The sequence below is a fragment of the Tupaia chinensis genome, unplaced genomic scaffold (assembly GCF_000334495.1).
Source record: "Tupaia chinensis unplaced genomic scaffold, TupChi_1.0 Scaffold144952_1, whole genome shotgun sequence".
Taxonomy (NCBI): domain Eukaryota; kingdom Metazoa; phylum Chordata; class Mammalia; order Scandentia; family Tupaiidae; genus Tupaia; species Tupaia belangeri.
This window is the reverse complement of record NW_006204812.1, coordinates 5,629,717-5,644,299: the sequence shown is the minus strand read 5'-3', so window position 1 is coordinate 5,644,299 and position 14,583 is coordinate 5,629,717. Positions and strand designations below refer to the sequence as shown.

Below are 14,583 nucleotides of genomic sequence, written 5' to 3'. Positions count from 1 at the left end.
TTCTTTGAATGTATTTAAAATAAATAATAATAATAAAATTAAAAAGGGGGATCCTAAAACCTCTCAAAAAAGGGGGGAACCTTATAGACTTAAATTGAAATCATATAAAAAACATGTGCAACACAATTGCTACACACAGATCAATACATGGCTGGTACTATTATTCATATTATTGTTAAAGTTAATTACTATTAAAAACTAATTACCATTGTTGTTTTCCATGAAGTCCTAGAAGCACATTTAAGAAGCAGGCATTCGCCAACTGTGGGTTTCTGTGTAGCGCTGGCTACTGCATGCTCTGTTTTGCTAGGGCCTCACTTGGAGAGCAGGGCCAGTTGTTCTCACTTTTTAGTGGTTGGAGAATGTTCAAACTGATATCCCTTGTGGGGTAAGATCTTGGGGACAAATATTTCTTCTATTTCAAGGTTTCTTAAATTTCATATGATTTAAAAAAGCAAATAAGCCCCTTAATTGCTTCGTTAAGCTAGTCAACACTAATTAAGAAAAGTCAAGTGGAAAAATATTAGAAACTGCTGTGCTTGACTTTAAAACTCCTTCTTTCTCCTAGAGTGTGTTTTGCTTTGCTGAGGAAAGGGAGTTAGTGATTTTCCGTGATGGAACCCACTCTGACCTCCTGGGTTCTGAGTTTGAAATTGAGCTTCAGTCTTTTGGGGTTTGATCCTGTTTATGACAGGGAAACATGATTTCCCAACCCCATGGAAAAATGCCTGAAATGCCTTGTAAAGTAGCACAGGGGGTAACCCGAACTATTTTGATGAGTTGAGATTCAACAAGCTTGAAACATCAATTCATTCTCCTTTGACACAATGCAGAGTACAGAACAGGGACAAAGGGATCACACGAGGTAGCTCAAGCTTAGAGTGGGAGCTTTGCTTTCGAGTGCGTGTGTGTGCACGTATGTGTGTCACATGTGTTTGCACATTCACGTGTGTTTGTGTGGCATAAGTGTGATATAAGCAGTGAAAGATGTGAGGCAGGGAAACTTTACTTCTCTCCAAGACAAGTGACACCTGAATTCAGCCTTTAACCCTTCTCTAAACTTTGTAGCAGTTATTTGTCTTTGCTTTCCTGAAGCTTGTAAAAAAAAAAATAAATAAGATTTTCCTGGAACTAATGAGGCCGTATCTCTGATCGCATTTACTTCATTGGACTCTCTCTTCCAGAAAGAATGAAAAAACCATTCTAGTAACTTGCTTTGACTCTCTTTTATGGTGTGATAGTAAATAGCTCCTACATTGTTAGCACTTACTGGGTACCAAATTCTATTTAGATATTTTAGAGCTATGTGTATACTTAACTCTCACAGTAAACCCTTGAGCTGCACATTATCACTCCTATTTAATTGATAAAGACACTATTGCTGGGACCAGCAGAAGCTTAATGGTTATGTTGCTGGATTCTTATATGGCCGACAGCAGCTTAAGTCCCTACCCAGTGACTTGAAGCTCACGCTGGGCATGTATGCATGTGTGCCCAAAATCCAGAAAGGAGAATGAAGGAGAAGGGATTGCAATAAGGTCATCCCCCTAGAGGGGCTGATTTCTCAATTTCTGTCTCTCTCTTTCTCTCCAGGAGTGCACATGCTCTATAGCAAAAATCTCATTCTCCATTCTCTCCTCTCTCTCTCTCTCTCTCTCTAAAAGAAAGAAAAAAAGAAGAGAGAAAGAAAAAGAAGAAAGAAAGAAAGAGAAATAAAGAAGGAAAGAAAGAAGGAAAAGAAGAAAAAGAAAGAAAGGAAGAAAGAAAGAAAGAAAAAGAGAAGGAAAGAAAGAAAGAGAACAAGAAAAATATATCCTGGCTAAGAGAATAAAGAATAGTGCATGATAGCAAAGTGAGTAAGTACCTAAACAGGATTAGAACTCAAAGCTGCCTACTGCAATAGCAATGTGATTTCCTTTTATCCCACCATTGGAAAGGCTCTATTATTTGTAATCTCCTGAGTTAAATCAGTTAATTCTTCCTGATTCCAAATGAGAAGTTATTAATTCCTCTCTTAAACACTCCCTGCAGTTCCACAGCCCTCAGAACCTCAGCACATGTGGAACCTGTCAAAGGAATTTGGGCTGCTAAGGGAACTTGCTAGAAGGGGAGAAAATGTGGAGGACTTGGAGATTGGAATCAGAAGAAATTTTGTCCACATTGTCACTTGTGTTTGGGGAGCCCAGACCTGGGTTACTTAGGATTGTAGGTGGTCTCCCCTTGATGCATGACCTTTCATGGGTGCCTTTCTCATCGATTGTCAATGAGTAAAAATGATAAAAGTGTTGCTTTGGTCATCACAAATTCAACAGAGCCAAAACTGAAAAATAACATGCTATTTTTCAGGTTGATATATGCTGGGATTCCAACTGCATGGGCCCATTGGAGGAATAAAAGGTGGGTGTGTCTTAAATGAAAAATGATGTGATACATTGTGATATCATACCTCAATGAATGTGGTAAGGGGTTCAGTTCATGGGCTTTAAAGGAGATATAGTATCTTAATCCTGACTATTCCCATGGTATCACATGTGTCTCATCTGCTTGGCGAGACATGGAAGTAGACATCTTCTACCTGCCATGGAGGTTGAAAAGCATCCCACCTCACAGACTTCTGGATAAATAGTATCTAAGCTAGTCTCCTTAGGACCAAGGACCAGTGGAAAATGACCAGTTCTAGATTCCCTCCAAGCAGGTCTGAACCAGTTGATAATCCCTTACCACAGACTGAGCAAGACAGAGTCTGCAGGGAGGGTGTATAGGACAGTACACAGAGCTCTGATCCTTCAGACAAGTGTGCATTATCTTCAGAGAACAAATTACCTCTGGCCAGGAACTGCACATAGATAAACTAAGGCACAAAGTGTGCACAATTAAAATACTTCAATTTTTGTGCAAATCCTGACTTTAATTAAAAACAAGTAAATAAAAGAACCAAATAGATGGTACATAGTTTCTTTTATTTCTCAATGTTCCAGTAATCCACAACAACTGATTATACAACTAAAAATTATCAGCTCATTATCAAATAGTTCTCATAAAGAATATGAGTTAGTATCATGAGATTCTTTCCCAAGAAGATTTTTAATGAGAGTAATATAAGGTCTTCATAATAACAAACATTTCTAATTTTCTGTGAGGACCATTGTTACACCAACTGCTCACACACTAAGAGTCAGAAATCAAGTTTAAGCAGGCAGAAGGAGTAATGAAGACTTAGGAGATAAGAGCATGCTACATAAGTGGACCTTGGGAAATGGGAGGCTGAGCAGCCTAGAATGTAGTTCAGGTGACCCATGCTTGAATGTTCATGAGTCAGATGAAGAATTCAAGTTCTGGCAAGCACAAGGCAAGGTATCAATACTACAGGTAAATGGCTGAGTTCTTGGAAGACCTATAGTCTGGGGGAAGGCAGGAGACTAAAAACAGTGGAACCTCATGACTAAGAAAGATACAAATGTAGGTCCTAGTTCCTAAGAACAAGGTCAAAGGGACTAGAGATGTTAGCAGGGTTACCTGATGCATACTATGCCTCACTGTGGCAAAATAGATTACAATATACTAAGAGTTTCTGGGTATCAAATTCAGTCAGTGGATTTTAGCAAGCATATGTAATCATCTAAGCTCCACTGGTCCAAAGATGGGAGTGGCTGAAGGCCCCTAACTACCTTCACCAAGAGCAAGGCTGATTTGGGACCTGGATACCCATAAGTCCCTGGCTCAGAGGATTTCTGAGGTCATCATCCTGGGAAATTATCAACCTCATGAAGGCTCTCTCAAAAGAAGAATGACCTCTTTTTACAAGAAGAGAGTGAGTATGATAGAGGCCTGCGAGAGAGCTCATGTGAAAAGAACTAAGAGGAGGATACTTACTAACTGAAAGGAGAAAGCCAAGTCTTACCTATGTGAGCACCAGAAGGGCAAGTGAGACTAGGAGGGCCCTAATTTGAAAAGGTCTAGATAATTCATAGATTTTGACATTCTGAAACCAAAAAATCCCCCATATCCTACCATGAAGCATGACACTGAAGGTGACCCCAGAGATAGTCCCAGAAAGCTCCCTTCTCACATGAAGTTCTGGGAAGGACATAGTGGTGTTCTCTTCTTGTGTTTTTTCCTTCAACCTGCTCCAACTACTTCACTCTCCCATTAACTCTCAAATCAAGTCTTGTTTCTTTACATTTCAGCATTTATGTTTGTCTTGATGGAGCTCTCCCCTCTCTAGCCATTTTATAATACTTCTATTCAGTCTTTGAACTTAAGTCCACCCTTTTCACTATCAAGATTTCCTTAGCTTGAAGTAATGTTTCCTGGCTTTAACACCTGGATCTGAATAAGGTAATTATTGTTTACCTTATCTAATCATTGTAACATTTCCTAAGAAAATTCATTGGATTAGAATCAGAGTCACATTAAACTACAGATTAAAGAGTATAAAGAGACCTTACAGAGCACCTAGTCCTACCATTTCTCTGTTTAGGTGAGCATGAGGTCCAGAGGTAAAAATGACTTCCTCAAGGTCACACAAGAATCAGTAACAGAGGGGGAAGAAAACCCATGTCTCTTGACTCTCAATCCAGGATATTTTCCATGACTTTTTCTTGATTAAGCAATTTAGCTGGAGATCATCCAGCAAAGATGATATTTGCAGAAAAATTATGAGATGGGTCTGGGCTCTCTGCTGATATTCAGAAGCTATGAGTCCTGTTGTAAGCCCCTATTTGGGGAGCTCTAACTGAGTAATAAAGTCTCTGAATGGCCAGAAAGCAGCCAAGGTTGGGTGAGGTTACCTCTTAGGCATTGCAATCATTCCCAAAGGAAAGAAGAGACCCATTATGTTAACCTTTAGATTCCTTCCTATGTTTTAGTTATGGCCTCCTTTACCTCACCTTGAGTTCTGGGATAAGAATGTGCTCAGGGGTAGGGAAGGCTGTAATCCCCAGAGTCTTTCACTATAAACTTCATTTCCTCCCTTTATTGCAGTTGACTGCCCATGAACTCTATTAATATTTTGCAAATCGAGATCCCTAAAACACATGTTATTGTTAATTTTAACCTCATGCTAACTAGGATGTGGTCAAATTTTCACAACAAATTCCACAGATATTTTGATATGCCTTGAAAAATGCATTAAAGGTGACTCTGGGATATACACACACACACACACATTCCCCCCCCCCATCCACATATTTGCTTGTAATTCCTGCTATTTAGGAGTGGGTAGAAGTGGGTTGTTTCAGAAGAGGAACCAAAATACAAAGTGATTCAATTGTGTCACAGGCATGGCAGAAAGAAGCATCTACTAGACCTAGAGGGACAATCAAAGAATTTCAACTTTCTGAACTAACCATGGGTTGAGGTGGGGAAGGAACTGAAATCCACAAGAGAGTTTTATACTTTTGCACACAAAATCATTAAAACAACCACCACCATCACGACAACAACCAAAACACTTTACCACTCTATAAACAGAGTTACTCACTTAAGACAAATGCCATAGGCTTTGTAAGTTTGATGGGAAAAGTGTGTTTTTCCTACCTCTGGTTGGACCAATGTATCATCATGGGTATATAATCAGTCAGAAAGAAGGAATTCCTTCCTTCCTTTCTCCTTCCCCCTTCAAAGCTCTCCGGTCTTCCTATCTTCCTCATTTCTCCCCTCATCTCCTCTTTTCTCTTTCATTTCCCTTTTCTCTTCCTCTTCTCTTTGTTCCTTTACCTCTTTTCCCCTTCTTTCCTTCTGTTGACTCAACAAATATTTTCTGAAAACTTACATGTGCCAGGATATTGTGCTAGCTCTTGCAGATTCAGTGGTAACCATCCCCCTGGGAAACATTAACTACATGATCACACATTTCATAATTTAATTATACATATAACTATGCAACCTCCAAAATGAATACTCTTCCCTGAGAACATCAATTTATTCAAGACACATCTCTCAATGGAGAGATTTGGAAAAAAAATGGGGGTATTAAAAATAAAGCTATATTCTTTCTAGTAATCATTAGGTCAACGTGATTTCCTGTTTTATTAGGGGTTTTGTTTTCCTAAATGGCTCCCCATTTTCTCTCTCTATTATGTCTTACCTAAATCCTGGCTACCTCAAATAAGGAGATAACATGTTATAGTAACAGCATTTTTTCCTCACAACCAGTTCTTAGATGTTCTCTTAATTGATATGCATCGGAAGTGTACAGATCATGGTCTCCTCTCTGCAACCTCTCCAGAGCCTTTGCTTCACTAAGTTTCCTTGATGTTCCTATCCATGCCATTCCTCTAGTCAACGGGTTTACCACTATGGGAGCAAGAGTGAATAAGAATGAAAGGCAGGGGCTTTGGAGACAAACTCAGACTTGAAGATGCAACCTTTAGCAAGATACTTAACTTTCCTGAGTCTTATGTCCTTCAGCTTAATATAAAGGCAAATAGGAATATTGATCTCATAGGTTTACCTGAAGATCACATGACATACTATATATAACATGACTTACATAGTGCCTAGCATGGCAAGTGTGGATTTCACTGGATTTCTCAGCTGATGCCTAGCAACAGATTGAAACCAGATTAGAGTGTTTTATTTGGAGAAAAGGGAAACGAACAGTTCTGGACAAGAGAAGAACTATAAGCCTGTGGTCCCAGCTGGAGTCCACCTATCCCAGTGGAGCATGAGTGACATTATTGATTGGGTCTCACCTTGAGACAGTGGAACCTGACGCTTTCCCAATACTGTATCAAAGACTTTGTTTGAGGCATGAGAGGTGAAGAGGTGAGTAGAGGGAGATGCAGCGTATCCTGGGGAGGTGACTCCCAATTAGTAGGCCACAATTCTCCAGAGATGGAAGAAGTTGTGGCCTAGTGAAGGGGATCTTGGTAGGCACTAAGAACTTCTCTCCACCCCTGCTCAGATCCTCAAGCTGCCCAGTGAGGTCAGTGTGTCTAGGCACAGCCTCTCTAAGATTCGGATTGTTTGCAATGCCTGAGGAAACATACAAGAAGAAAGACTGGTGTGACTAGCTCTAGTTCTTGTAGTGTAATCATTTCTGAAATGCATGACACTTATCCTCTATTGGGGTCCACAATACTTTTAGAATCATCCCTATTGCATCACCAGTTTGCAATCTCTCTTGCATGTTTCCTGCCCTCCCTCATCTCAAAGTCCCTGGTTACCAGACCTTTAAACCCACACATTTAGTTAGCATGGGGCAAAGCAGAACTACAGGTGCCCAGTGCATCACCAGGGCCACCTTTGCCCCTCACTCCCACCATGGCACAGCAGCAGTCCTTCCTCGTTGAGATCAGGTCCATTACGACTGCCAGCGGTGGGAACTCCTTTTGTGGCAGCTGGTGTGCTGGAGCAGGGAACCTGAAGGGACCCAGCAGCATCTTAGCTTTGAGTTAATGAGTCCTATGACCCTGGTGGAAATAGTCCCAAACAATCTAAGGTTTTAAAGACATAAAGCATGGATTCTCATGTAATTCACTGGGAGTGATAGTGAGTGGGGCAACCCAGAGTTCACAGGGCCCTATGATAATGATTTCTTCCTCTTTGGAGCCAAGATTCCACATTTCATCCTCAGACCAGTGATTTTCTGGGCTTATAGAAGCCTCAGGCAAAGGTCGAGGGCTGCTTTAGGGCTGACTGAACTGGTACCTGTGGCTCTGCCTTCTGTTCTATTCCTAGAACAGCCCATGACTGTGCAGAGGTCTGAACTCTAGGCCCCATCAGCTGAAGTAAGCAGCCCCCAGAGTATCTCAAACCTGCTGCTGGCCTCAAAGGCCAACTGGTTGGCCCAGGCCCACATCACTGTAGGACACCCGGGGCTTCAAAGGGGCCCCCTCTGAGCAGTCTCCTCCCTCCCAAACACATCTTGCCAAAGCACAGCTGAAGCAAGCTCAAAGCTAAATATTTAGATTGAATGGGAGGGAGAACACAGGCCCTCTGAGGGGTATTTCACCCAGATCATTGTGGGGACCAGCTCACAGCACAGGCATGCTGAGCCCCACAGCATCAGAAAGCAACAGAGTCGCTGTGCAATCTGCTGGACCAGGTGCTGCAGACCTTGCAGAAAGAGCAGCCCCACAACATGCACAGCTATTCCCAGCCTGCCTCCCTCATCTCACATCATCCTCTTTATAACCTTCTGAATCTGCAGGGTGGAACAGCTCACACCTTTGTACATGCAGAACTGAGCATTCCCCCCAAAGGGGAAATGACCTTTTCTGCTACATGCCAAAGAAAGGGCTGAGACTGACCCTAAGTCAGGCCTTCAGAAGACTGTTTTTACCCTCCCTTATGAATCAAGAGTTCCTGTTGAATGCAGCCACCCTCCACTTTACAACTTTCCTGTTTAGTGACTATTTAGACATGCCACCAGTTCTCCATAGTGGGGACTCCCTTTGTCACTCTCTGTCTTATACCCACAGCCAGTTAGTATTTACTACACAAATTGTTAATAATCACACAAGACTGCATATTTTGTTTATAAATGTGTACTTTATTGTGCACTCATGGTAGTGTTCAGGATAAATAAAAATGATTATGTCAGATTTTTATTTTGTAGCATGTCCTGTTGTTTAATGACTTTTACCTAATGTATGGTTTTCTTAAATTTAATTTTATTTATTCCTTCACTTATTTTAATTTGACCAGACAGAGACAGAGAGAGAGAGAAAGTGAGAAAGCAGGCCACCAGGTCCAGGACTCAAACCGTGGTTGGCCATATGGGAGTATCCAGCACCTTAACCACCATGCCACCTGCTGGTCCCCATAATGTATGATTTTTGTGTGAATAGAGTAACATTATTCTAGTGTGGTATCACTGGTATTTATTGGAAAATACCTGAGAGCACCACAATACACCACAAGACATCTCCCTTTAAGCTCCTTGCTTATCACCAATTTACTTAAAGACATAGTGGTAGGAACTTAACTGGTTAAGTGAGGAGTTTTGTAATGAGAATGGCCAGCATAAGCACAGAATGCTGTCAGAAGTGGAAAAAGCATGGATTTGGGAGACAGAAAGGATTGAGTTAGAGATTATATTCCGACCTTTGTCAGTTCTGTGATGCCAGCCTATACCTGGCAAAGATGGTGATGGTGATCGTGCTGAAGAAAACAGTCATCACAGCCTGATTGAAATTGGAAACAGAAAGAACCTTAGACATCATCTCGTTATCCCTTCGTTTCACAAATGTAAAAGCTAGTTTGCCTAAGCTGACCTAGTAAAATATTAGCAAAGAACTACAGGCCTGCCCTGTTTCATTACCCTTCTTTTTCTCTTAATGTTCCCAAACACTTAAAAAACACTGCATTTGTTCCCTGTGAGGTAGATAGGACAGATGATATGTCCCAAGTTTATGAGTGAGGATATTAAAACACATGGGTTACAAGAATTAACACAAACAACATGGCAAATAAGGGGTCGCCTGGGGGGTCTCATTATTCATTTGTCTAGAGTAATTTCGTTTTAAAAATAAAATAGCAAGAAACATTACAATCAAAGTATTTTTCATCCAAACTGTTCAGAGATCTCTGTACAGATCTCCCATCCATTTCTGGGACCTTATTACATCCTTATCAGATGGGCAGCCCACCTTTGGGTAATGAGGTCCCATATGGCCCTTGTCAAACAATCCTATACTTAAACATCCTTGATTTCCACTAAAATTTAAGAATTGCATCTGTATATACGGAACCAGACATACTGTTTGTTGGCAAGTTTACCTATGGAGTACAATCTGTCTCCCTTGACTGACTGATGTCTTGCCCTCAAACTTCACTGCAATGGTTTGATGTAACTTTTTGCTATAGATTTTGGCAATGCTAATCAATCCCTTCTTGACACACCATCCTTCCTTGTCCCCTGGTAATCAGGATCCTGGTTCTCCTCAGGCTGATTCTTTTCTGAATATTTTTCACTTCACCTTTCTTATATTGCTAGTATCTGTGCCCCATACAGAGATAATTCACAAACTCAGAGATACAATTTCCATATAGAAATATTTGACCAGATATTCTCTACTGAGCTTCAGACCTGTACATCAAATAGCTATAAGACATCTCCATTTGGATGTCCCAAAGGCATCTCAAGTTTGGCATGTCTAAACTTGATCTTCTAGTCTCTCCTCCCTGGAAACCTCTTCTCTATCCTGTTGGTGCTGTTATTTCCCATCCAAGCCAACATTGACATCCTCTTTATCTCTCCTTTCTTTTGTACACATCCTAACTTCTTAGTTCTATGCTCTCATCATCTCTTGTACATGCCCTTCTATTCCCACTCCTCCTGGTTTAGGTCTGATGTTATTTTAGTTTCTCTCACATATGTAGTTACTTTCTATTTTCCAACCTAGACTCCTGTAATTAACTCAACATATTACACTGGAGTGATCTTTCCAAAATGTGATACGTTTGTTCACTTGCTGTTTTCTTGTTAAAAAACCAGTCAGTGGTTCTCCATCAGTGAAGGATAATGTCCCAATTTCATATCATGGACTAAAGAGCCCTTGATGGATCCAGCTCCTACCTGCTTTTCAGACTCATTTTCATGTGTTCCCCTCTCAAGCCCTCTGAGGTCCTTTCACTCTAAAGCCTGTGTTTTGGTCTGTTTCTTTGTGTGTTTTGTTTGTTTTTCTTGTCACTCACAACTGAGTACAACATAGACTGGATAACTTATAAAATGTAGAGATTTGTTTAGCTCATGGTTTGGGAGGTTCATGTTCAAAAGACCACACTTAATGAGGGTCTCCTTGGTGGAGACTCTCAGCAGAGTCTCAAGGCAGTGCAAGGCATTGTTTGCAAGCACTTGTGTCCATCGCTTCCTCTTATAAAGCCCCCATGATTCGATCATGAGGGCCCCACCCTGATAACTTTCTTTAATCCTAATCACCTCCCAAAGGTTTCATCTCCTAATTCCATAGTGAGACTGCTCTATTCCTTTAATACTTTTAGAATAGCAATCACATTTCACCACAATTTTTTGAGGAACACGTTCAAACCATAGCAGCCTGGTCATTCCCTTAAACATCCTGGGGTCTTTTTGGCCTCTGGTCCTTATCTAAATCTGTTTTCACCCCCTGAGATGCTCTACCTTTTAAAGGATACATCTGAATATTTCTTGTTTTCTGAAAAAGTATCTCCTTTATGAAGACTACCACATCTCTTGCTAGAGCTGATTTCTTCCCATGCTACACCTTGTCTATGTATCATCTTAGATAATATAGCTAGTTGCTATGTACCTCTGCTACCTCTTGGGAAGCATTGAGATAGCAATGCTTCACTCATCTGTGTGATCTAGTGCTTAACACAAACCTGGAATGAAATAGGTGCACAAAAATAATTTGCTGAATGAGTTAAATAAATGGATGATTATATCTATGCCTCTCTACTATTTCAGCCTCTCTAATCTTGGTCTGTAATGCTCGCCCACCAAATTTTTCAGTCACTCATCCAACTGGACCAGTGTTTTATTATTTGCCTAATTAGGAAAATCTTTCTATTTACAGTAAAAAGTTTAATGGTGACATTAGAAAAAAAGAAAATGAAAGAACTCAATTTTTTTTGAGAGGTTTTTGCTATAGGGCGCATGCGCTCGCCAGACAGAGAGAAACAGAGAGACAGAAAGCGAGAAATCACACCCCAGAGGGGATGGCCACGCTGCAATCCGTTCTCCATTCTCCTCTCGGGATCTTGTGCATGCACGCACATGTGCCCGGCGTGAGTTCTAAGCCACCGGGTCTGGGACGTGAACCGCGGTCGACTACGTGGGAGTCCAGCAACATAGCCATTACGCTAACTGCTGGTCCCGAAAGAACTCAATTTTGAAATGAGTCTTGCCATACCATAATCCTTCCTCTGGTAGCCAGGATCATTGATGTGCCTGGCATGTTCAGGTCAACCTGGGGTATGAACCCAGATCTCACATGTGGCTCTAATATCACACATGCACCACCACTAGTGGATCAACATCTCTCTGGTTTTGTTCACAACTTTGCCAAAACTGTCCATCAACTCAAAACTAACCTTGGGAATTTTTACATCTTGATCTTTGACTCTAAAGACTGAATAAAATGATTTTCTTCAGATTTTTTTCATTATAGTTGAATTTTTATTGAAAGGAGGTTTTCTTAAGTCAATTACATCTTTGATCAATATCATTAAACACATTCCAATTTTATCTTCAGTTTAATTATTTTTCTACTAATCAGTCAATTATCTTTAAATAATGTAATGAGGATTGGGGCTGGCAGGTGGCATGGTGGTTAGGAGCACTGGACTCCCACATGGCTGACTATGGTTCAAGTACTGGACCCGGCGGCTTGCCGCGGTCGACTACGTGGGAGTCCAGCAACATAGCCATTACGCTAACTGCTGGTCCCGAAAGAACTCAATTTTGAAATGAGTCTTGCCATACCATAATCCTTCCTCTGGTAGCCAGGATCATTGATGTGCCTGGCATGTTCAGGTCAACCTGGGGTATGAACCCAGATCTCACATGTGGCTCTAATATCACACATGCACCACCACTAGTGGATCAACATCTCTCTGGTTTTGTTCACAACTTTGCCAAAACTGTCCATCAACTCAAAACTAACCTTGGGAATTTTTACATCTTGATCTTTGACTCTAAAGACTGAATAAAATGATTTTCTTCAGATTTTTTTCATTATAGTTGAATTTTTATTGAAAGGAGGTTTTCTTAAGTCAATTACATCTTTGATCAATATCATTAAACACATTCCAATTTTATCTTCAGTTTAATTATTTTTCTACTAATCAGTCAATTATCTTTAAATAATGTAATGAGGATTGGGGCTGGCAGGTGGCATGGTGGTTAGGAGCACTGGACTCCCACATGGCTGACTATGGTTCAAGTACTGGACCCGGCGGCTTGCTTTCTCACTTTCTCTCTCTGCCCCTCTCTGATAAAACAATTCTTTAAAAAAATAAATAAATATAATGAGGATTAAATTTGTCTACTATTTATCAATAATAAATATCATTTATAATAATTTCTGAAATCATGGATTTTTTTTTTGGTGTGTATGTGGTCACTATTTCTATTATAGCCAATTTTTCTAGGTTGAATGGCACAGTTTTAGGTTTTGTCAAACATAGTTGCTTTCTTTCTTACCAACATATTTTTATCAACACTATACATTAAGGCTTTGTCCATTTTGTATTATAGTTATTATCTGTATTAGTAATACTTTTATACACTGTAGAAAATCCTGAAAATATTTATTTTTTAAGTAGTTCATGAAAAAGTAAAGGGTAACAATTTTTGAGAAATTGGTGGGGACAGAGAGATAACTAAGAGAGCTCTGAAGAGACAGAGAGAAAAATATTGTGTCAGGGAAGGGAAGGAAGATTCTGCTCTGTTCAGATTTTACAGAGACACACCCAAAGGCAGGATTTCTGGTGAGTGATTTAATTCAGGAATTAATTAATTAATTAATTAATTAATAGGAATAGGAAAGAGGGAGAAAATTTTACATTTAGAAAATGTCAGAAAGGCATCTAAAGAGCTGGAGTAGATTTAGCATGTTAAAATATGGGATATCTGGCTAAATCTGATTTTCAGATAAACATGAATAATTTCATTGTATAAGGACAGCCTTTTAAAAATGTGTTGTTTATCTAAGTTTTGAATTTGACCACAGTGTCCATTGCAAGAATGAATAGAGCATGGTAGGGGAGAGAGGCCACAGCTATCTTGTTTTCCTGGTTTCTGATTTCTTAAATGTATTGAGGAGTTCAAAGAAATATGGAGGTTAAAATGGGTGGTAGAAGCATCTGCTAGAAGTGACATATTAGACATATTATGATCTTTAAAAAAAAATAAACAATGCATTCCTCCTGGTTTAAAAAAATAGTAAGTGACCATTGTAGAAAATTTGGAAAATATGCAGATTATTTAGAAGGAAAAACATCAAAGATAATCTATTATTACTAGAATGTTGAGGTTTTTATTTTTTTTTTGAGGCATATCTATTCATGGATATGTTTTCCTTTATGTGTTTTTCCCCCCTCAAAATTGGGACAATAACTCTAGATATCGTTTTAAATCCTACTTTTGAAAATTGACATTATTTTGAGAACTTCTCATCTTTAGCCATAACTTGAAAAATGAATTTTAGTGATTGTACTATATCAGATGGTGAAGTTTTAGTTAATTTATTAATTCCCTTATTTTAGACACTTAGATTATTTTTATTTTGTAGTTAATATAAAGACATCATCAATAACTACATAAATTTTCATTTCTATATCTTAATATTTTTGAGATTGTGCCTAGAATATTTTAAACTCAACTTTAGATTTATTCTGTCAACTGGTATTTGATAAGGAAGAGAGTTGTATAGTTATTCAATATTACAGTTTTTCTGTTATGGTAGAACCATTTCCACTTCCTACTAAAGAATATTCAGGGGCAAACTGTAGAATCAATTACTATATTCAAATCTCTAAGGCTGTTAGGAGAAAAATGACAACACTACTGACAAAATATTCTAGGTGGGTCCGCAATAAAATGAATATCAACTTGGGGAGCTATTGACAGGCAGACTTTAGCACAACATAGGG

At 39.6% G+C, this 14,583-nt stretch overlaps 1 long non-coding RNA gene across 1 annotated transcript in view; it reads left to right on the top strand.

Annotated features, from left to right (window-relative positions):
• The first annotated feature begins 1,794 nt into the window (after positions 1-1,794).
• The window catches only part of LOC106733787 (uncharacterized), a 20,779-nt gene continuing 7,990 nt past the window's right edge, over positions 1,795-14,583 (top strand). Inside the window, exons 1-2 of the long non-coding RNA XR_001369682.2 lie at positions 1,795-1,852; positions 2,347-2,397. This is a non-coding gene — a long non-coding RNA (uncharacterized LOC106733787). The remainder of the gene's footprint in view (positions 1,853-2,346; positions 2,398-14,583) is intronic.